This window comes from Anser cygnoides, chromosome 2, assembly GCF_040182565.1.
Source record: "Anser cygnoides isolate HZ-2024a breed goose chromosome 2, Taihu_goose_T2T_genome, whole genome shotgun sequence".
Taxonomy (NCBI): domain Eukaryota; kingdom Metazoa; phylum Chordata; class Aves; order Anseriformes; family Anatidae; genus Anser; species Anser cygnoides.
This window is the reverse complement of record NC_089874.1, coordinates 130,972,211-130,997,377: the sequence shown is the minus strand read 5'-3', so window position 1 is coordinate 130,997,377 and position 25,167 is coordinate 130,972,211. Positions and strand designations below refer to the sequence as shown.

The window sequence follows — 25,167 nt, the reverse complement described above, 5'->3', positions numbered from 1 at the left end:
TGCCCATCATTTTCTCTTTTTCATAACTATCCTTGACAGAAAATCAAATTGTAACATGTCCAAAGGATGTTTACACAAACTGAGCAAAAGAAACATTATATAATTAAACAGGAAAAATGTGCAAAAAATCATCCTGATGAACCAACTGTGATTGAATTAAAACATATGAGTTTCTGCTGGGTAGGAACAAATGGGAACTATGGAGTTCACTGGGGACAGAAGATCATGGTAGAATTCACTTAAGAAAGTGGAAACAGGAAAAATATTTTTTGAAATGTTATATATCTAAGGCCCCAAACTGGAGAATATCTGATCGTTCAAAGTCTAATGAAAACAGTATAAAAAATAAAAATAAAAAATTTGCCTTTCAGTGCTGGGTCTTCAAGGGCAATATTTGTTGGATTTGCAAAGTATTTAATTAGCCGATTAAAGCAAGACAACTAAAAAGAAGAAGAAACTAGTGATTCATAGGTCTTCTGGTCACCTTTCCCAGAAGGATATTGAAGAATCTGGACAGGTGGAATAGTAATACCTGATGAAGGAGCAGTTGTCTCAAATGGAACACACAACAGCCTTGGTTGAACAACATATCAATTATGTATAATTGATGCATAGACATACAATATATGCAATACAACATATTGGTAAAATTTTTTGTGTTAGGCATAACCTTCCACCAACCTACCACCAATTTCTTCAATTTCATAGATGTTTATGTGGCTTTCAGGAGCACATGATCATTTAGACAGCTGTGTCTTCAAATAGTCACTATTTTCTGAGAGAGTGGCATGTCAAAACAGGACAGCTAACTATATAATCTCTAGCAGGCAAGAAGGTTATTGAAGCATGCAGCAAAACTTTACTTACATTCAAGCACAAAACAACAGAGTACAGAACCTTCAGTTCTCCATATGCAGATGAGGAAAGGCTAATTTCCTGGGTTGTGTTTCCATCCTCAATTGTAGGTAACACCTGCAGTAAACAAGAGTAAAATAAATGCTAAGCTACCTGTAACATAAACCAACCATGCTTCTAAAACATATGTATTTTGATTATAAAGGCAGAGAATACAGTGCTTTCATTCAAGGTACAATGGTACACTTTTTTTCTGCTTCTCAAATCTAACTCTTTGCTACTAAATTCCAAGTAAGAACATGTCATTTTCAACTTCTCCTATTAAAAAATATAAATAAATAAATAAATAGATAGATAGCTTTACCTAAGAAAGTGTTCTTTGCTTTGCTTTTTATTTTACTAGAAATGTTATGGATTGTGTATTTTCTTTCCCTTGGAATAAACTGACAACGTAGAAAAATCCCTTCTAGACACCAGGGATGAAAATAGCTTCCCTTATTACGATGTAACAGGACTTTAGTCAAGAACAGATATTCTTACAGTCTAGATTCTAAGTCTGCTGAGGCACTATATTCCTTATTGATCATATAAACTGCAGTTCATGCAAAATAAAAAACAGTAAAATTATTAGCCTATAAGTACTTTTTGTCCTCAGAAGTGATACTGCTGCATCAGTCTATGAGATTAGTTTTGGCCAAATTAGAAATTAGAGTGTTTTATTTAGTAGTTGGCAATATCAGGAATTATTTAGTAGTTATGTATACATAAAACTACTTCTCATCTGCATATTTTCACACTTCGACCATGGAATTGAAATATACCATTTGGCTAACTGTGCAGGAAAAGCACAGTACATGTCATGACATTTCCTCTCCCACTGGGGCCACTATAAAGGCGCATAATATTATCAGCTATACTAAAGTAAGGATAAAACCTAGAAATGGATCTGTTCTTTAAGCCCTTCTGCACCTCTCTCCCTACCCTCAATTATCTATGCAAATTAAATCAGTCTCTCCATCATCCATGATTAGGAAAATTTAGAATCTCTATAGGAAGCACACACTTCTTAATATACTTCTTTCAGTGCTACATTTTCAGAACTCCCTTACACACCTAATCCTATAGCCATTACTAAAGCAATAAAATGACATAAAATGAGCAAAGAGCAATAAAGCAATCATATCCCAGCTTGTTTATTTAGTCATGGTCCTTAATGACAGAGACCTTCGTACCCGGTGATACCTGGAGCTGCTACTAATTCTCCTCTGTCTCAAATCCCTGGTTAGCCTTATTCTCAGACATGCCCAATACTTTACAGCCTGCATCACAAAACCCATGCAAAACAAACAAACAAACAAACAAATAAACAAAAAGCTCGCAGAAAAAATGGTTAGTTGTATGGTTTATTTTTTTTTGCAAATTCAGCCCAAACTCATTTTCTTTTAAAGAACTGCCTGTAGAGTAGTTAGGTGAGGCAGAATGGTCATGAGTAGACATCAGGTCTGCCTCACCAGGTGTGCTCAGGCCACATTTCTACTGTCCACACTTTGAACAGGCTGGATGCAATGAAAAATGTGTTCATCTGCACTGAGATTGTAATAAAATGTGTAAATGTTGGCCTCAGCCTTTAATAGTATTACCCAAATTAGGTACAAAAAATGGCTGAAATATAGAGTTTGGTGGGTATTGTTATTAGACTGTACAGACATCCTTACTGGTAAGAAAGGTTTTTACAAAACCTATGTATTTGTGAATCTGATGGTTATTCGGGCTTTCCTCTTCTCAGAATACTTGACAAGCAGTCAAATTGAAGATGTACTAACTACAGCAGGTTGTGATTACTTTTACAGTCACTACTATGTCAAACTAAAATCCATTCTTAATAAAATACCACTAATCTACCCTGACTTCTGATTAACACAGAAAAGTGCAGTTTGACCCAGTTATTCATAACCAGGAGTCAGAGCATGTTCTTCTCCTTTGAGAATCCATTTTGATTTTAAAATGATCAACAGCCTACCAAAAAAACTAGGGACCAATCGCAGTGATTAGTAACAGTCACAAATACAGTCACAGTCAAAAAACAGTGACTTATTTCCAGCTTGGATATTTCTAGTTTCACCCTTCAACCATTCGTCTTTCTTTCTTTCTTTTCTTTTTCTTTCTTTCTTTCTTTCTGAAAATTAATCTATTTTATCTTTTTAGGGTTGCCAATTTGTCATATAAAATGTCTGCAAAATCATTTTAGTTTCACCTCTCTCATGTGCTGTGTATATTCCAGTATTTCCTGCCCAACATTTCTCTTTCTTCTTTCCCTGTCCTACTTTCTCAATTTCAGTCAATCTCTTCCCTCTTTAATTTTGTTTAATTCATTCCCTACAGAAAAAAAACACTTCAAAATAAATTAAAAACATTATATTTCATGAAGCTAAAATGTCTTTAGACTGGTATTGAAATTAGAGAAATTCTTTCATGGAACCATTTTTCAGGATCAAAAAGTCATAATATTCCTGAACCTGGAAGAGACCTCTGTTGGATTACTACATCATACTGAAATGTGAGCAGATTTCACTTTCTTCTTTAAAACCTTCATAACAAATGCCTGCGAGTGCAATTATACATTTTCTGTGGCAATTTGGACAGGACTGGTCTTTGAATCACTTTTTAGATCTGGAATTCTCTTTTCAGCAAATTCTGGGGTTTTAAACTGCATTTCACCTGCTGTAATACACATCTGCTTCAATACTCCTGCTCTTCCCATCTGCTCTAGACTTTTCCAGAGATATTTTATCAGAAATTGTTTTACTGTAGATTTCAGCAGTGTTTTGTCCGTCTCCAATGAGCTCGGGGAACCTGTCTTCCTTCAAACTAGGATGAGCTACACAAATGTGGAGGCCCAGCCATACACTAGCAACTGCTCAGAACAAATAAATTACTGACCAGGACAATATGTGATACGGTGCATTAATATTGTAAGCAAAAAGATAAAACAGGTTGTGTTTGCACAAGCAAGTGCACATGATGTACAGAAAAAGCTTGGCAACATTCTTCAAAAAACTTATTCTAAAGTTGGTCAACAACTACTCTGAAGAAAAAAAAAAAAAAGTCCTTTTACATTTGAATTTTTAAGTGTCCGAAAAGTATTTTCCAGTGAAAAAAAAAAAAGGCAAAAAAAAAAGCTTGCTGAAATAAAAATACAATAAAAAAGAGCTATGCGTTGAATTATTTTATTGAGCCAGGACCAAAGTAAAGCACTGTGTATAAATCACCTAATTTTGCTTAAAAGCAGAGGAGAACAAAACATGGACAGATACAAGGAAAAAAAAAAAAAGAAAAGAAGAAAATAATGGCAGAAAAATAAAACAAAAAAAAATACCCCTTTCACGATGATCGAATTTTGTTTAATCCATATTTTACTCTCCCTCCATAATTTTATATTCTTGACAAAGTCTCAGGCAATTGGGAAAAGGCTAGGAAAACATATGCAGCTTTTTGTCAACATTATGCCTCCCTAAATTTGAAGACTTTTCTGAATAAACAAACTAAAAATAAATCAGGGAAGAATGTCAATAATGAAGACTGAATTATCCAGCAGTATAAAAATAATAATAATAATAAAAGCATTTTTAGTATATTTAAAAAAGAACTTTCATAACTTAAATAGTGACAATGAAACCAGACTGGAAACAAGGGGAAAAAAAAGTAATTTGTAGCTGACTTCTACAGATGACCTTTTGTTTTCTTTTTTTCTTTTAAATGACACTGCTTATATACACTGTGCCTTGTTTACTTACACGTTTAAACTATTCTAAGTACTCACAGTTAAAATGTGGCCAACGTGTACTTTAACTAATCTTAATAGCAAAAGCTGGCACTGAAGTTGGATAAGCAAATATATTCACACTAATAGTTACAATTTTCATTTCCAGAATGAAAACCAGTGCCAATTTACCTGGATACTGTAAATAAATTAACAGAATATACAGTAAAATTAATGTCTATAGATTTATATTACAATTTGGTTTTCATCACAGGTATAGTGTGTTTTTGCGTATATATATACAGAGATAGAGAAGGCTATGAAGGTTGAGTTAGCGACAATTTTATGGAATAGCCATGTTTAAACACAATATAATTATATTTAATGAAATGTGCTGATAAGTTATGAAGTTGAAAAATATGCATTTATAAAAATATAACAGATTTATTCCTGGATTTTCTAACAGACACTTTTCCAGGACACTGTAAGCATTCATGATACTAATTCTTCAACTACTAGATTAACATCAGAGGTATCTGACAAGAATGATATTTACTAGGCAACTAGTATCAGTTTCATTGATATATCCAACAATTTTCCTGAAAAAGCATCTATAAAATAATGACAGTGAAAAATGAAAAGAAAAAAAAAAAGAAAGAAAGAAAAAAGAAGGAGCAAGTTGATTATCAAAATTAATAAGATGTTAATCCAACTATGAAAAAATACTAATCAAAGTTTTTTTAAAAAAAATCCTTTAGAACTTTAGCAAATAAAATTGTGTTTCTAACTAGCTCTAATGAAATGCAACACTGAACCCAGGCTGAGATTTATACCCATTTCTGCCAATTCTTCATCTCTTCTATGAATTTACACAATTTTTCTGACCTACAGAATGTCCCAAGACAGAAGGTGCCCTACAGTACAGTAGGTTACAGTACAGTATAGCCCAGATACCCAGCTAGTCAATAAGATATGTTTTTCCTCCTGGGGAACTTGTAACCAGAGAAGAGCATAATGATCAACCAGCTTTTTTTACAACCTCTGGATGAAATTTATCATGTCTTACCTTACAAGTCACTCAAGCCCCTGAATTTTTTCACTGTTACTCTTCCGTGCCTACCCGCCTGTCCTGTATCCTTTTCATATTACTAGGATTTTATTTTCCTATGTTAATGCACATAGATTTTTACCACTCACTTTGGTAAGTTCATCAGTGAAACCATTGCTGGTCAGATGCATGTAAAAGTGAATGGTACTACTTGTAGCACGGGTGTTATTAGATTAGTGCTTTCTCAAGCCACTCTTCTTGATTTTCCAACATACCTGCATTAAGCTAAACAAATATTTTCACTCAATAAACTTCCAATAACTAACTGAACACAGTCATAAAATATACCAATCAGTAACCAAATCCACACACAAAACGAGCAAATTATTACAAAGCAGTACTACATCTGCAACAATAGCAACATACAGTATCTTCTAGAAGATACTGAAGGACAAAGGACGCAAACCTTATCAGTCTCTCAAAAAAATATACCATTCAGGATACTATTTTCAAAAAAAGCCTGCGAGGATAGCTAGCTAAAACTGTTAGCAATAAATACATTTAGAAAACACATTTGAGTTTAGAAATAGAAGTAGATCTAGAACCAGGATGATCTTCAGATAATGGCTTGATGGCAAGTCTGATAAAAGATGATCAAATTTTATTTAGACCAAGAAAATAAATTTTGCAATTTTTAATGCCACAAAAAGAAAACTCTGCCATTGTTTTGTGCTATAAGAATACTTATTAATATGTTAATAGGCTGACATTGATTTTAGTTGAAACACTCCATTAAGTATTGGAAGACATGGCATAGAAAACATTGTGCAAGGCAGTATCTAGTCTACAGGAAATTAAATGAAATGAAGTGAGATGAGATGAAATGAAAATATATAAAAAAGTGTGATATACTAAAGTGGTTCTAAATGCTAAAGAAGCAGCCGAGAACAGAGATCTTAGACCTGCTGAGAACTCATCTTCTCAGCAAAGCATCAGTGAGCAAACTGAAATGAGAAGTATACACAATCCACAGACCAGCAGAAGATCATGTACCCCCATACAAAAAGATCCAGAGATTTTTCAAAAATATTCAGGCACCTTAAGATGCATATATGCACTGCAAAAGAACCTATGGCTCTTCAAATAATGGTTAGCCTCATTCTGTTGGGAACCAGCAAGGTGAAATGCATAACTTTTAACTGAAAGACTGAAAGACAGAAGGACAGGATCACTAACATTAAGAAGAAGGTGAAAAGGAGCAAGTATCTTGTGCAGTGACTTCACACGTGCACACAGCTGCAGTACTCACTGTAACATGAAAGAGAACTACGACCCATAATTATTTATGATGGTTTTGATCATCCTGTTCCTTTTTGCTGGCAGACTAGAAGCTGAGTTTACAGACACTGCTTAGGATATGGAAGCTGTATTTCACTAGATATCTATTTATACAAATCAAAAGATTCATATATATTCTAATGCATGAGCCCCCGTGAAAATATGATCCCAGTACTAAGTATATTCCCTTGAGAAGTGTGCTGGTAAGGGTTTGTCTTTGCTAGACCATTTTTGTCTTGAGCTCATCAGTTGTCAATTAACTGTAAATGATTAAGGCAACCATAAATGTTTGTAGGCAAGTCTTAGAGCTCAGTTCCAAGTGAAAATGAGACGTTTTCAGAAACATGTTCTTGTAAAGTATAAACACCAACCAATTAACTTGAAAATGTAGTTTTTTGTGGTAAATATATCCTGAAAAAAAGAGCTCAAAGTTTTTTTCCTTGTTTTTCTTCTGCATGGATATGGATTTCATAAGCAATGTATACTACTAAGTCTAAAATAAATACGTGATAAATTTTAATGTAAATGCCTCTTCATTAATTAAAATAACTGAAAAAAAATAAATATCTGCAATTATTAACTAAGCCCCTTTTAAAAAAAAATGGTTTCCATCAGTCCAACTGCATGCCACTGTTTATCAGCCACATTCTGCTATACTAAGACAACACAGCCAGTAGCAATTGAGAAAACACATTATACATAGCACTTAGTTCACCATGAAGTTCTAGATGAGTTAATGATAGATAATGGCCTACAATTCATGTGTAACTTATTTTAGAGAAAATCTCACTGATACAGCAATTCAAGCACACTGAATCAAGGCTGCGCTGAGTATTATCAACTTGGCTTGCAGAAAAATCAGCAAAAATCACAAAAAAATTAATAGAAAAGAAACTGACACACTTAGAGGTCCCATGATCTCTATGTTGTCTGACTGTCTTAACACATCTGTTTTATTAGGATTTCCAGCGCAGAGTTTGTGGAGAACAGATCTCTGGTGTCATGCTCCTGAGTATGCTGCTCTTTACCCAAAGGTTTTCAAGTAGTTACAAAAACCTGCCCATTATCACTGTGATGGCTGCCATATTGACTGACACCAAAATGACATGTAAAGGGTATCTTTGCAAATCCTCTTACATCTTTTTAAGTGGGTTACCAGATCCACATCCAATATTCAAGATTTTGGTTCACTTTGGATGAGTCCAGTGGCAACAGATTTGCAGCACGAGCAAACTCTGCTACGTCATGAATCAACCCCTTTTAAGAAGCCCTGATGAATATCTTGAATAGCAGAAATCCCAGAAATATCTTTTTATCTAGAGAGGTCTATGCATAACTTTGTTAGCAATCTCCTTTCATTACAAAAGCCAACCATAGGCCTAATCCTAGCCCTACCCTTTGTTTTCTATCTATTAAACAATCATTAATCCAGGAAAAATCCTTTTGGTTTAACCCACGATAGCTTCTTTTCTTTCAGTGCTTTCTGGAGGAAATTTGCCGAAGACTTTTTGGAAGACTGACTATGCTGTGATAATGTCTGAAGTCCCAACCAGAAAGCACTTCAAAGTTCCCGAGTCTTTGCCATGAATTATATTGGGATAAGGCCTGGAAGGACAACAGACTTGTTGCTTCCCTCTCAGCATTCTTGACAATGGGATAGGAGTTATGGCATTTGCTTGTTCTCTCAGGACAGGACAGTCAGGGACCAGGAGGCAGGGAACACATAGCACCAGGAGGTCCATCAAGGCACACCAAGATCAGTAACATCTTTCCCCTCTATTTACTAACTTCTTGGAAGACCTAAAAGCTTATGAAGTGGGTGATCCTGCTGGAAATATGCTTTCTATTACAGACTTAAACACTTTTTTTTTCTACACAGAGCTCACTCTATATTTCTTTGGATTTCATCTGCAGACCTTTACATAGAAAAAAAAAAAAAAGGAAAAAAAAAAGAAAAAAGAAAGAAAGAAAAAACTGTGTGGCATTTACCATTTTCCCTGACATTCTGGTACTTTGATACAAGGGTATACAGTGACATAGACATGGGCTAGCGAGACAGATTAATAATTATGGATCATGCTGTAGCAAGATAGATGAAATAATAATACCTTCAAATATCTTCTTACTTGCAAACAGCATGCTAGAATGACCATTCTTTTTACCAGGATGATGTGTAACAACTTCCTGTGGAAAGGACAAGAAGAATGGTGGTTCTCATGCTCCTACCCTTGTCCTTCTGCATGGACAAAGGAGCCATTCACCTCACTGTTGGTAGCATAAAAGGCAGTGCTGTCAGCTTGGGCTCTAGATGGCAGCTCTCTCTCTGCAACCACTGCCAAACAGATCAATGATAATGAACTCATTTAAAAATGAGAAGTCCACTCTGCAATCAAAAAGTCATTGATGTTCACCCACAACAGGTGTCGAAGCATGGTCAGTAAAAACTAGAAACATGTCTGATCCTTAGTAAATGGCTGCGTTCATTTGTGGGGAAGGTCCATTTTTATATAGCATGTGTTATTTCATTTTGGTGTTGTGAAAAACACTAAAAAAAGTGAAAAATGCACATATGGAACATATTTTGTTATAAAAAAATCCAAACAAAAAATCAGGAAGTACATGATCAGGCTGAAGAGACATTGGAGTAAAATTTGTCTCAATAAAATTGGCAAAACTAGCCTATTTCCACAATAAAATATAGCCTGAAACATTTACTTTGTCATTATTTATTTTTCTCATCTATCTTTATTCACCTAATATCAATACCAATCTGTGTAACTGTGTAGATATAAAGATCTCCTCTGTAATCATATTGTTGCCTCAATGCCCAAGTATATATTTTTAATTAATCAACTGCAGACATAATAATTATCTAAAGCTGAATTACTGTTTTTACTTGATATTACCTGTCCATTCTCTTCAACAAAAAATAAGAAGAACAGAAATAACATTGCTCTTCTGCTACTGATTCAGTGGAAATCTACAGGTTCATAACTTTTTAGATTTTCTTATAATTTATATGGGGCTTGACATAATTTAGTTAATTCACACATAAAGATAGGCCCTCTTCAGAAATGTCAGCTTTGGTAGCAGTGTTCACTTATGAGTAGGAAGAATGTACTTTGTCCATACAAAGAGACTAAAACACAGTTCAAACTACCTTTTTAGCAACAGCTCCCCTAAGAAATTCAATACTAATGCACCATTTCTTCCAAGACCAGAAATTACTCACCCCCTACCCCCAATAAATAAATAAATAAATAAATAAATAAATAGTAATTAAAAATATAATCTCTAAGAATATGTGTAACAGTGCCCTCTGGTGAGTATGTGCCCAAGAAATATGTTCTCACTGTACGGGCAAAGACAGTGATTTTGTGGCATGGTTGATAAGTAATTTGAACAATTTTGTGAACTGAATTATGGTATCGTATCTCAAAACCAGCACTGAAGAAATTAGGTATTTTGAGATTACAACTATTTCATGAAATTGGTTTATGCCCATGTTTTTAAATGCAAACTTGCATGAAGAAAGAGACAGTAGCCTTGACTAGATGAAGATTTATGAGTGCTATATACAGCATAGCTACTTTTATGGCTGAGAATGTAATAGATCCTAAGCAAACACTGATAAGTCCTCTTTATTCTTCTAAGAAGTAACCACCCACCAAGTGTCCTGACATTGGAAAGCCCCACAGTTTTGATAAGAATAAAGACAAGCTAACTGTAGAAAACAACTTCATTTCTTAAGTCTACGATATTCATCAAATGTTTTGTGAGCAAGAGCTGTGTCTTCCTCCATTATTGGACAGTGATCACTGCATTTTCAATCCAACTGCAAGGTATGCATATGTAAAATATATACATACATAAAATATACATTATATATGTGTGTGTGTGTGTGTGTGTATCATAGAATCATTAAGGTTGGAAAAGATCTCTAAGATCATCTTGTCCAACCACCTCCCTACCCACTAAACCATGTCCCTAAGCACATATTACCCACTAAACCATGTCCCTAAGCACTCCAACAAGCCTCTTCTTAAACACCCCCAGAGACGGTGACTCCACAACCTCCCTGGTCATCCCGTTGGAATGCCTAACCACTCTGAGAAGAAATGTCTCCTAATTTCCAGACTGAACCTCCCCTGGCACAACCTGAGGCCATTCCCTCTTGTCTTATCACTAGTTATCTGTGAGAAGAGGCCAACCCCCAGCTCCCCACCGCTTCCTTTTAGGCAGTTGTAGAGCAATAAGGTCTCCCCTGAGCCTCCTCTTCCCCAGACTTAACAACCCCAGTTCCCTCAGCTGCTCCTCATAGGACTTGTGTTCCAGGCCCTTCAGCATCTTCGTAGCCTTTCTGTGGACATGCTCCAGGGCCTTGATGTCCTTCTTGTAGTGAGGGGCCCAAAACTGAATACAGTACTCGAGGTGCAGCCTCACCAGAGCAGAGTACAGGGGAACAGTCACTTCCCTATGTATATATACACATTTAAAAAAAAAAAAAAAAAAGAAAAGAAAAATTAAGATATTGGAGAGATTTTTTTTTTTACTGAACCAAGGAGTAAATTCTGCTTTCAAAAGTTTTAATCGTAAAACACAACAAAAGGTACTTCATAAATATATATATATATATATATGAAATTGCAGTGTTTGAAACCTGAAAATAACATTGTGGTCTAGTTTATTACCTCCTACTAGGGGTGAAAACAAGGGTAGATTCACTGAGTGTCATACTACTTCATTAGTACCTCCTTGTAATCACATACGCTCCGTCTCTCAAGGTACCACAGCAGTAACTTCTAAGCTCTATAACATAAACTAAACTGTTGCAGTGCTCCTGTAAGGGCAGGAAAAAATTAGGGAAGTTATCAGAACTGTTTGTTTCTATAATGTTTGTACAGCAAAAGAATGAAAAAGAGAACTTAATGAAAATATTACGCTAATAAAGTTATCTCTCTCCTTTGATGAACACTTTCCTCACTCATATTAAATATGCCTCATCAGTCTCTTGCTCTCATCATGGTGACTAATTAACTTCATGTTTTTTAAGAAAGGAACTTGGCAGTCTCACTCCTCTGTTTAACAAATAACTAGCTATCCTCAGAGAATTCAAAAGAATCACTTCCCGCCAAGTTCCTTTTGGCCAGGTACAAATATCAGCAGATGGCAGCAAGAAGTAAGGGGGGCTGGTAAAATTAGATCAGAAAATCATAAATAAATAAATAAATAAAGACATAAATAATATCTGATTTTTACATTATTTTGCAATGTTCAGTCAATTTATTATAGCTACTGTGATGGTTACATTGGACATTGTAGGTCTTGATTATACTATATGGCTCTTCAAAGTTATGCATTTGTCTCCCCTAACAATACCTCCAGAACATCCAGACATCAGCTTTCCCAAAACAGAGGCATTGGTACTTTTCAAAAAGGACAAGTTCATTCATTTTACACCAAATAAATGAGTGTGCTATGTTGCAAACAACAACTATAAAAGGTAGTTTCAAAGAGTTAAAAGTTCTCCCTCCTTTGCAGCGTGTCATCCTGAAAGAAAAACAAGTGGAGTGAGTAAACTCTGCTTTTCCACAGGTCAAAAATGAAGCCAATTTATTTTGGCAAATAAAGAAGGGAAGGGGCTGTGAAAGTCAAGTCTGCAGTAGAAATATTAACTTTGCTGATAATACTTTTAAAAGCACTAACGGTCCTAGAGCAAAGGCTACCTTTTTATTATGCCAGCAAACAGCATTCAGTCTCTTGAGGCTAGCAAGCATTACTGCAATATATGAAAAATCTGGTGATGGTTCAGACCAGTCTGGGGTCTCCTCTGAACCTCAGATGCACGGAAAGTTAGAAGTCAGCAGTCAATTTAAATTACTGACTTTTAAACTTTCCCATTATATATTTTTGTACAGTTCCATAAATAATTCTGAATTAAGGCAGCCATCAACAGCAGACTTCAGCCAACAGCAAAACAGAAGAGTGAAACTACAGTGTAAGATGTCACCATTTGCTTATGCAAGGAAGAGGAATAAGAGCTAGGGACAGACACTTTATGTTTATTGTTCCTCACTGGTGATGGAATTGATAGCTCAAAGTGTTAGGATGAGAATGTAGTTATTTTGTGCCAGATTAATAGTTTTGGTAGAGTGAAAAAATATGATCCAGGATAGTTGTAAATAATACTGCATGGGAATTTAGTAGATGCAACACAGAAAATTAAAAGCAAACATACAAAAAATCAAAAAACAAATATGAAAAAACTACACTTCTGAAAAAAAAAATTAGCAAATTGACAAAAAGTGACAAATTTGTTACAGTTATCCTATATTCAAAATTGATGTGATCTAACTGTAATGGACATTTGTTCCAGTGCTAAAAGCAAGAGCACTAAAAAAAATCAGAAATACTGTCCTGCTTGGGGTTCAGCCCAGGCTTGTTCTGCTTGTTGCAAAGCTCTGCATTCCCTAAGGCATGCTCCCTTCTGTACCACCAAAGGTGGTGCCGACTGTTTTTCTCCCTGAGCATTTGTAAGAATTAAAAGAAGCTCTACTGAAATTAAATCCTTATTAATCAAAGGCAAAATAATTCCCTCTCTTCCAGTCACATCACAGGGGGACAGTTATTTGGGAACTGGAGAACCCTGGCAGCCCTCCTGGTTCTTTTAGCTCAAAACAGTGTATCTCTGTCAGCGCTGTGGCATGATTATACCGAGCTGACTTTATTCTTCTGTTCACAAAGGGGTACTTCACATGTCTTAGATCAGTCACAGCTTGCCCCAGTGATTTGAAAGAAATAAAAAATAAATAAATAAAATAAAATAAAATAAAATATTATTCTAGATTAAAAAAAGAGAGAAAAAAAAGAGGAACACAGATTTTGTTGAGTACTACTGATTTTCCTGTGCATTCCTATATCACAAGCTGCTCAGACAGTAATGCTGCATAGTAAATAAAGTAAAAAGAAATCCACTCTGATCAGATATACTTATGATTCATTTAGCTGTGTTACCTTGACGAAAATGGGCTCTAGTTTACTTCCTTTGGGCTGTGATATCACACCACTACAGACCCTTCAATATAAAGTTACAAGAAAAAGAGGGACAAATACGTTTTTTCTATTTTTATCAAGTTTTTATAATGTCTAGGTTTTCCATCTCAACTGTTCTTGTTCAAACTAAATCTAGTTCAGGAAAAAATCCCCACCTCATTTCCCTGAGAACCTAGTTATTTTATCTACCTCAACAACCAAGCTACTCTACCTTGTCATTTCAATTTTCACATATTTTCTCTTTGTGTATTAGTTCTATGATTCAGTGAAATCTCATCTCTTCAGCCCACTGCCATAAACTACTGTCCGGAACAAAGCCCTCTCTCAAATTCAATCTCAAACAAAATGAAAAAGAGAAAATCACAAATGAGAAAGTGGACCACGACCAATCCTACGGGTCCCATTCTCTCAAGGTCTGCAAGTTATTTTGCTTCATCAAGTAAACCTGAACTATGGTAAGGTTCTATCACCTCTCTCGTTGCCAAATGAGAATGTGTTCATAAAAACAAGACCTCCTTACAGCAACACTGGAGTGTCAATGTTAATCACTGATTTTGCTCAAATACACTTCTTGATCTTGAAAGTGATTTCCAGATGAAAGACAAAGAGCTGAAATTTTGTTTGAATAAATGGGAAAGCAGACTGTCACACATCTAGTAGAATTACTGTTGCTAAACTATGAATACTATAAATAATAATTATTTATGTAATGAAGAAATCACTTTGCACCTAGAAATCATCTGTGCTCATCTGAGTTTTCTCTGAGACATTTAACAGCCCCAGTAAGCAGTACAGCATGAAAAACCCTTGTATTTATGTTGTCTATTCTCTGTACAAAGCACTGACCGGATCTCAGTTTAAAGAATTTTTAGATAGGGAAAAATTTATTTTTGTTTCAAAATTGGGGATATTTATTGCACTTTCTTATACTGCATTTTAAAAGTTTTGTAATTTCTGTCTTCAACTTTGTGCATGTGTTTTTTTGTTGTTGTTTTTTTTTCTCTCTACATTATATGCTTTCAACTGCTTTGTACAGAGGCCCACCTGCTAAAGCCTCCCCAAGAGATCTGTAATAGCTGTATCTCATAGAACTGGATTGTGAAGCTTTTCCTTCAAAAGAAAATCAGGAAAATCACCAAATATAAAACACTTATAGTAAACATTTATAAATGATGGCATTTAGCCCCTCTATGTGAAGCTTAGCAAGTTAAAAGGATTGAGCAAAGACATTTATTAAGGTTCTCTATGGCGAGAAAACGCTTTGTCATATAATGGTGCCTCTAAGTAATTTTTGCAATCAAGAACAAGCAGTTGTCTGTATCCATAATGTGCCATGGTTGAGGTACAAGCCATACAATTGCTTCAATGGAATTACATGCATAGAAGGATATCACTGAATTAAAAAATGTTTCACACAAAGATTGTGAATTTTAATAAAAACAAAATAATTAATTTTTTCCTTCTGTTGCAATGATTTTAAACTGGTGTAACTCAACTAACTGAAGTATGGTAAGCAGAGAAACCATCAACAGCGTGCAGAATTAGTGCTAATGATTCCCATGTGCCACATCATAAGTGTAATACTAGTAATAGCATATTCTAGCTTGATGCAGATGTTCCTAGAGCCTCCATGAAAATTGAAACAGATTCACTTTGAAAAACAATACTTGGAATTCTTTATTCAGATTGAAATAGGAAGTGTTATTAATATTTTTAATAAAATATTTTATTTATTTATTTATTTATTTATTTTACTTCAGCTGATCTTTTAAAAAGCTAGGCTTCAATTGAAAATTGCTACCATTTCTCCATGACTCTTCAGGGAATTACATCATTCTTATCAGGTTTACTGCAGTATGATTCCGTAAGTGTGCATACGGTATAGAATAAGACCTTAATGAACTTGGCAACCTGCAACATTATTAAAAGTAACCCTCTACCATGCATATGTACACATAACCTTGTAATGCACTCATATTTCTCTAATGCCTTCAACTTTCCCATTGCTGGATTGGAACATACATCTCTTGTTACTGCTTTATCTGTAAAAGACTTGTTTTACATGCCTCGACATTTTCTTCTAAGCAGAGAATCCTTCTTCTATGTAGTCCTGCAAGGCTCAATTTTGAGCCCTCTGTTCATTTCTCTCCCAGGTTATCACCTTACTATCTCCTAAGCATCAGACCTGAGGGTCATCAGTCACCTATAATGCTAACCACTCCACCAGCTTCAGTGATGTTTATCTGTAGGCATCTTAACACTTGTTATCATATCTTCTTCAACATTGTCCCTGTTGTTCAAGTTCTAGGCTTCCTCTTGGCTTCCTATACCAAAGCTTTAAATGAGCCCAAACAAATCATCTCTTTTATTACCTGCCCTTTTTCTCTGCTCTTTCTGAACTGTTTGCCTATTTCATAATCTCAGCATCAAATCAGTTCTTCTCTTACATCTGCAAACTGCTTGATGATTCCTGAAACATTCTCTGTGTATAAAAATTTCCTTGGCGTGCAGATGCAGTGTGTTCTTCTTACCCACAAACCATGAGGCAACAATTTACTCAGAAACCAAGACCTTGCAATGCAAAGTTTTGCAGCCTTTGTCCCTTTTCAAAGATGCCTCCAACTAGAAGTTCTGCCCTGTTCAGTAGCTGCTAGGACTGATGTCTGAAATGTGGTCTTCCTGGCCTTAACCACTCCAGGTGCTGGAGGCAAGCCACTTCACTTCATCCCTTCCAAATGTAAGGTGGGAGGGTAGAGCCTTTGAAAATACATTCTACATGCATCTTCACCAAATTCCTCATCTTGCCACTTATCTGTTTTCAATTCAGTCACACCTTCTTCTGCCCTAGAGACAAGCTCTCCAGTCCTACAGATGTACAGACTGTAATCCGTCTTCTAACACACAGAATGGTGTTCCTGCTCCTTCCCCATGAATAAGTTACAAAAAATAAAAATAATAATAATAAAAAAAAATTCCTCCAGCATTCACCCTTTCCCTCATCAAAACATTTGCTTGGAAGAAATCTACGGCAATGGAAGCAGATCATGGTATGTCACATTTTTTTTCATGCTGCAACTACCAGCCAACTAGCTACATTTAATATGCAGCCAGCTGTTCAACTTGTGTCTTTAGCAAAAGCTGATGGGTTACTCAAAGGACAAACAAAAGAAAAAAGAAAAAATTCAAACTCCTATAACACTATTCTTATTAGTACTAACACTTATAAATAACATACATGCTTATCTTAATTCACCTAAAGCATGGCAATTCTGAAGGAACCAGACAACTACACTAAAAATAGAAGAAAAATATACGATGGTAAAATCAAGTTCATATAAATAAATGATTTTGCTTAAATAAAAATGTGCATAGTTTTATTCCTTTTTTAGAGACAAAAATCTGAAATTAACTGTTTGAACATAGGTATTAACACAGAATACATAACAAGTCTAACCTCTCAATGTTGAGCACAAAATGCAGTAAAAAGTCAACACGATGAATGAAACACAAAGAAATACTCAGAAAACTGAAAATGTGTGGGAATTTTCCTTCATGAGAGCCAACTCTGTTTTTTAATAGAGCTTACTAAGCCTTCATTTTCTATTTAAAAATAGTTTAGCAGAAGATTCATGTCATGCAAAATATATGTAAGTGTTCCAAAGTGTTTTAAGTCAAATTCCTAGAAATTAAAGAACTTGACATAAGTTGCCAAAACCTGGTCAATCACTTCTTCCAGTTTTATTTTAAATTTTGATTTTTTATTTTAAATATTATATTAAGGATCTATTTCCTAAATAAATAAACAAATCTTTGAAATATGGAGATTATTTTTTAAAATAAAATTTAGAACAGCAAACAGCTTTCTTAATATATTCAAATAAAATTCCTAAACATTGACTGCACGTCAGAAATAAATATAAATACAGTAAAAAAAAAACTATAAAAAGTAAGAATTGTTTAATAGAGGAGCTGTCAAAAGCTTTTATTTTTTTTTTCCTTCTCATAACTGTCTAGTACAGCTGCCTGTTTTGGTATTGCTGCACATTTTACTACATGAAAAAGTAGGTGTTGCTGTACTTATAAGTGTAGCAAATCTTATTTCTTCAAATATGCATTACATATGACAGTTTATATTTTTCTAACTCAAATAATGCCTAGCTTCAGTTTTTCTGTAGATCATTATCATCCCCATCTCATTTATTTCACTTGGTCTAATTCCCACAGGGTTACTACATAGAATTTCAAATGTTCACTATCATTAAAAGTAGATAACTATACATAAAAGTACGTGACCCTTTCTCCCACCATAATCTGATCAAACAACTTCCAAAACACTCACTGGAAGTTTTATCTAAAAGTCAACAATATTATTCTACATCGTACAGTGTCTTTCCTTTCAGAAGCTCAGTACATTTTCCTTTAAATGCCAACTGTGATTAAGTATTGGGCCTACCTTTAAAAAAAATCCCCATATCTATTCACATTCACCACCCACCTTCTAACAGGCAGTTGCACAGAATCCTCAGGAATGCATTCAGTATCTGTTTAGTTCCCATGTAAGTAACCCACATAGCTGACAAAAGAAGGAAGATAGCAGTGGTTTCAAACTTCCTGCAGCACGCTGGGCATCATCACTACATGTTTGAAGGGCCTCAGTTTGAGAACCACTGTCCTGTTCAATTCTAAATGCAGGTACTTATAGACTAACAGATACATTTAGTGTCATAAACGTTCCCTTTGGTTGGAAAATCTAAATGAGATACAGCGTTTAACGGTAGGTGGCTGGCTTGTTTTTCTTTTATTCTTTCTTAAATTGCAAGGCTAATGAGGCATACAAAATGATTCTAAATGGGTTTAGGAAAGAATGTAAGGGTTGTTTTAAGGGAAAGTTATTGATTTTCAACAGGAATCTAACTATGTCACATACTAATAACAGCATTATTTTTGTTGTTTCAGGGCAAAAAAAACAAGCAAGTTGCAGACTTGTATAATTCACATATTTACTCCCAACCACAGAAAATATTTATTCATCCAAATGATGTATCTAAAGCTTGAGATACACCATAAGTAATGCCCAGTGTTCCCAACTGGAAGATACCCTTGTATGTACAAAAGCTTTTCTCACAGTTCTACTATAGCTACGCTGACTGTAAGGTCAGGGTCATTTCAAACAGCCAATACTGAGTGTGACACAAAATTAGCTAGGATTTTGAATTCACTGGTATTAGGACTAGGACACCTGGATGCCTGTATGTTCTGTTCCACGACAAATACAAACTCCATATGGAAAGCGTCTTAGCTGAAATAAAAGGATTCCTGAAAGCAGCAGCCACTAGCAAGCTGAAGATTTTCTTGCAACCTGAAAAAATATATCTTGTCTCATCCAGGATTACAGGACATGTTGGATTCTTTATCTATCTAAGAGCAATGGAGAATCTTTAATCTTCTAGGATCACAAGCTACAGTTGTGGTGGGCATATATATCCTTTGTGGAGAAGTGCACCACGCTAGCCATTTTCAAGATTTCTAAACTATTACTGATGCCTGTACTCCCCACAGTTTCTACCATCAGTTGTACTTGTCTGAGGTAGAAAGCAGCTCTTAAAATGAGAAATAGAAATCTATTACTTTGATCACCTAAAATTACCAGACAAGGCAGACAAAGAAGCTGTTTTCATAGTGACCTCTCAGAGCACATTGTCTTTCTAGGTTTGATAACGTGTTTCATTCTAAACAGCAGCTTCCCTACAACTAACTGTGCTATTTTGCCCAACTAATGAAATACTTCTGTATCAGGAGTTTTTTCCTTCATAACCTTCTTCACACAGCGGAGGTTTAACAATCACCTTGAGCTGCTTTACAACACTTCTTTCTTTCCTGTTGTGGAAAGCAAGAGGCCAGCCTTATAAATTCAAAGCTGCTAGATGCAAAAGAACATCATAAAGGGTTAAAACGTTTGCTGCAATCTTTTAGATATGTTCTTCAGGCCAGTCAAAGCTGTGCTCATTTTCTACCTGCCAAGGTTTCTGCTATTCATACATATATCTTAATTTCAGAATGCTCATTTACACTTTATGATACCATAGAAACTTGGGAATGATCATTGGGAGTGTTTTTCATTTTCTACCTTCTTTGAGCCTCAAATACATATTGAGAAATAAATTACTTGACCTAGTGGATTAAAATGAGATAAAAACTCTACTATTAAGTTAAATAGCAAAATTCATGATGAAATTTTTGCTAAAAGTTGAATTCCTTTCTCAGCTAAAGCCTGTAAACAGGTTAGCATTTCCTTGTCCTTGAAATGTAAGACTATTTATTTAAAGTTTCCCATATTTTATCTGTTATTAAAAAGGTCTTTACAGACTTGCTATTAGAAAGATTGCTATAGCAGAGTTGCTTGTTCTCTTATTTTACACTGATCAACATGATGTTAAAAACGACAGATGAAGTGCTCTCAGTCAATTTTCAAGCACGCAAATACCCCCTACCATTACACATCCACCAGTACACATCCACCAGTACAGTTCACTCTTGGGGGCAAGAAAAGGCATAAATAATATTTCTGACATAACAATTTATGGTTATGGTCTGGTTGCAGTACTCTACAACTTCAGCCTCGTCTCTCCTTAGAACCAACCATTCCACTCTATGGATAAAGCAGAGGCAAGCATGCACCCGCACCTAGACAATGATGTTCCGAATCCACTACATTAATATAAGTGGCTCTGCATTGAGCAACTTAAGCTACTACCTCAGTTGGAAACAAGAATATGTATTCTGTTGCCTTTGTCATGGGGACAATGACCTTCAGGTGAGGTGGGAGATGAAGTGTATAAGCAAATTGTGCTAATGCCATAAACTACCTCAGTTATTTCAGTCAGGCCTGAAAACGTAAGTGAAATGCATCAGGAAGTATGTACAGTTTCTTCTCTGCTTTTATTTACCTGCAAACAAAGGCATTTTAATGAAGCCTGAGAAATCTGGCTGGGAAAATGGACTCCAAATCAACTCAAAGGCTCAAACCAAACCTGGGCTCATGAAGTACAGAATGCACCTCCATTTTTTAATGTAATATGTATTGTTCATTCCTGGAAGCTGAAGCTCTGCTTCATCCCATTCATGTTCTATTCTCAATGAAAAATAACAATAGCAAAGGAGATAAAGAATCTGAAAAGCACTTCTTCTTATTTATGTTCTTTTTATCTTGACTAACTTTAAACCAAAATAGCCCTAAACCACTCAACCAATAAACAAAAAACATTACCTCAATCCTGTGTTTAATTTTGTTCTTTGGGGAAATTCATTTTTGCAGATGGTGTTTCATCTTTGATACAACGATTAGGCTTTTCAAGTAAGCTTGGGTGTCAACCCCAAACTCTTAAAGGCGATACTGTGAATCCCTGTAATTTATCTAGAAGATTCTGAAATGAAACACTGAAAGATTCTCACAATAAAACTGAGTGCCTTCCTTTGATTGTTTTGCCTTTTTTTTTTTCTCACTATCACGGCTAAAGTTGTTCATGTTACAGTAATTAAATCAAAAGTTCTGCTTTAAATTTATGTCAGACCATGTTCTGGCACTTCAAAACTGAAGTGAATGAAAAAGTCACTGACGCTGAAAGAAAGAGACAGATAATAAGGGGGGGGGGGTAGTTAAAAACAATAATGTAAGACTGTTTAACACTGTTAAATATGAATGGAGACAATAGGCTCAGAAGACATTAAAGTTTCTTTAAAAATGTAAGTCCTTTTAAAATATTTTGGATTTGGACACTGGAGCTGGGAATACCACTTTGCTTCCAAAAGGCAAGAAGGGTATTAAGTAATGCTTATACATACCTATTATGTAGATAGCAACTACCATCAAAGTCAGACCTAGCAGTAAAACCTATGTTTTGTTTTCAGAGTTCTTAAGAAAAAGTCAACCTCCATTTCTGTGATGACAGAGGAAGAAATACAGATCGAAGGTTAACTGCTCAGAAATCATATGAAACCACAGATGTAGCCGGCACTGTACAAGGTCTCTATCCAAACTGCCAGCGTCACTGCATGGCTACTAAATGGTCCAGCAGAAAAGACTGTTTTTACCTTGTTTGGCAGTTGGGAGCAGAAAAGTAATAAACAGGTGAAGTATTTAGCAATAAGGTAAATGAAATCCTGTCAGTTCACAAAATCATAATTATTCCTGGAACTGTAGCAGCAGACAAAAGCCAACACATGACTATAGCTACTGAGGACAGTGGATGGGTATCAATGTGTAATCACAGTGTGGGCACCATTTCATTTTTCTGAGTCATCTCTAGACCTCTACTGAAGGAATTTCATCTGCTGATGTAACGCCAGTCTGACATTTCCTTGCAAAAGGAATAAATACTATTATCTTGAAGGGCACATCAAAAGATGCTGTCTGCAAGACACTTTGGAGCACGATTCTGAGACAAGTAATATGAACAAGAGTCATCTTTCTCATCACAGTCATCAGTTCAAAAAAAAAAAAGGAGAAAAAAAAAAAAAAGAAATTTCTAGCTGCAAGAGTCAAAAAATGTGCCTGAGGCACATGAAGAAACATGGTGGTTTCAGTGAAGAGTCTAAGTATGTGAGAGAGCTCTGAGAGCATTAACAGGTTCCATTCTGTGCCCAGTGCTGATACTTCAAACTACAGCAATTAATGAACAAATGTCTTGTTTAACCAAGAAAAAGGGAAATTCTAAGGTATGCTTACCTTTCTGCCAGTGAGGCCTACTTCGGTAAACAAGTAGCTGGTTTCTAGTAAGCATTGCTACTATTTTATTTTTTTTCAGACAAGTACAAACCAGGCTGGTATAGCAGAGCAACGCCCTACAAGTGACCAGGGGGATTCTCGCTGCAACATTTCCATTGCCATAGATGCACTACAGCTGCAAGCTGAATCATATTTGCCATTTCACAGAGATGGAACTTAACTTTGGGTACAGTTCAGAGTATTTATTAGTACCTCTTGAATCCCCTCTCCCATCAGAACCTGTGTTTGAACAGGTACTTTCATATGTATGGACCAAAAAAATCCCCTTCCATCAGAGAATTAAATATAATTAAAAACAGAAGTCTTGGGGCAAACTTTTCCATGTTAGGAATAGATAGTGTGAACAGCAATATTAATATACATCTGTTGTGGTCGGATTCCCAGATAAGCAGGAGGCAGAGAAAATTCACACAGCATCTTTTATATAGCTAACTGTAATGTATATCCTTGTAGATTGGATACCTCTAGTGAATTACCAAAGAAGGGTGCTAGTCTCTTTCCTAGTTAGTATTAAAGAAAAAAATCCCAACCTACCACTCCATTATGGGTAGAAGATGAACATGGAGGCTTCATGCACCTTTGCCAGCCAAGCGCCATAAAGCAACAGATCAAGCTGTGAGAATTTTAAATCTTGTGGGTTGCTGTGCCATGTTATGAACTAGATCTCATACAATTCATCACCCAAGTTGCAGAAAAATAGTTCAAGAACTCAAAATAATGAATTCTGTCATTTCCAATAGAAGTGTGAAGGGAGAATTATGAATGAACCTTTTAAAACACGTATGTGGAAGGAGATTGCCCTTCTACAAAATGAAAGCAGCAGGCTTCTATTTAAATGGCCCAATCCTGAAACCAAGACCTTTCATTTTCAATTAACTTAAATTGACAATTGAAAAAGGTTTGAAAATGTTGTTGGAGCCTTTCAGTTTGATGTATCTCAGCTCTGACATTGCACACAGCATTCTGACCTGATTTTTAGGGTGTGCTGTTTTAAAATTGAAAATTTGAAATGAAAAATATTTGATTCAATCAAAGCTGTTTCAAGACACTCAAACATCTTAATCTGTTAGAAATGAATTTTCCATGTTTTCTCATCATATGTTATATAATGCATCATTCATTAAAAGACATTAAAACCTAAGAGCCATGCTTTTCTGTAATGTTAAGTTACCTTATGTTGCAGCAATATTTTTCTTGTGAAATTAAATTCTATCACAGAACATATTACCATATACAACAGGTAACTATTTACTACAGAAATAAAACCTTTTTTTTATATTCTAAAACAGTCTATGTTACCAGGCTAGAGTACCAGAACAATGCAATTACCGATGTTACATATCTCACTCAACATGGCACAATATAGTCAAATCATGCTAATTTTCAGGCTTAGCTTCAAACAGCGTGAATTGTTTCAGTCCCTTTTAAACACACAAAGGAATCACGAAAGCCTTCCAAACAGCCAAACCACTTAATTTAAATAAAAATGAAAATAAAATAAACAGAGAATATTTCAAAGCTTAAAAGATGAAGATGGAACTTTAAAGTCACTGAGAAGTGAGGTAGCGAAATTCCCACACTGAAAGAGTCTGTTTGTCAATTAATAAATGGAGTACCTTGCCCCTGCTATCCGACAGATATAAAAGTGCAGCTGCTCAACTCAGAACCACATTATAGCAATGACTCAATCTTAAATCAAGTTGAGAACTATTATTGTTGTTTTGTTATAAGATCCAATTCCCAAATAAGCAAGCATAAAATTTGATGGATTTTCCAAAATTTCTGTAGCTTGAAGGGTTACCAGAATCTTTTCAATATAGAGCATACAAGCGTAGAACGGGTTGCCGCATTGGTACCTTTGAATTTTCTCATTAAGTCTACGCTAATGATCTGGTAAAAAAGAATGAATATTGTTTAAAGTAGTGTTTTGTCTCTTGTAGCTGACAAAAAGCCAGTGGAAACTTATCTATGTGATGAAGATTTGCAAGTAACTTTGGTGATATGTTCTGGACCCCATTTCTCCACCCCAGCCCTAAAGAGCTTGAAGAGACAACAGGAACAACCTCTTGCAGTACTGAGTCCGTATGCATCTGTTATAAATTCTGCAGCATGGTTCAAAACAGAAGCCATGTGAAGCACAAGAACCAAGTTCTGTTCTTGCACTACTGCAGTTTATTAGTAAACTCAGAGGGATCAAATAGGATTTGGTTCAGAAATTCAAATGTGGCAAAGCTATACTAGGCCTTCACCTCTGGAGGAATTGGAGTGGCAAAGATGTGTTTATACTGGAATACCTTTGTTAGGGAGCAGGCCTGAAGCTGCTTTAGT

General features: G+C 35.4%; 1 protein-coding gene across 2 annotated transcripts in view; it reads right to left on the bottom strand.

The window, feature by feature from the left end:
- Positions 1-25,167, bottom strand: part of HNF4G (hepatocyte nuclear factor 4 gamma) — a 68,561-nt gene that overhangs the window by 41,118 nt on the left and 2,276 nt on the right. Inside the window, exons 1-2 of one of the 2 annotated variants that reach the window (XM_066993099.1) lie at positions 5,682-5,781; positions 868-972 (exon numbers count right to left, since the gene is read on the bottom strand). The gene's annotated coding sequence lies outside the window, so the exon portion shown is untranslated. Of the gene's footprint in view, positions 1-867; positions 973-5,681; positions 5,782-25,167 lie in introns of those variants that run through there. The other variant, XM_066993098.1, reaches the window with a different exon arrangement.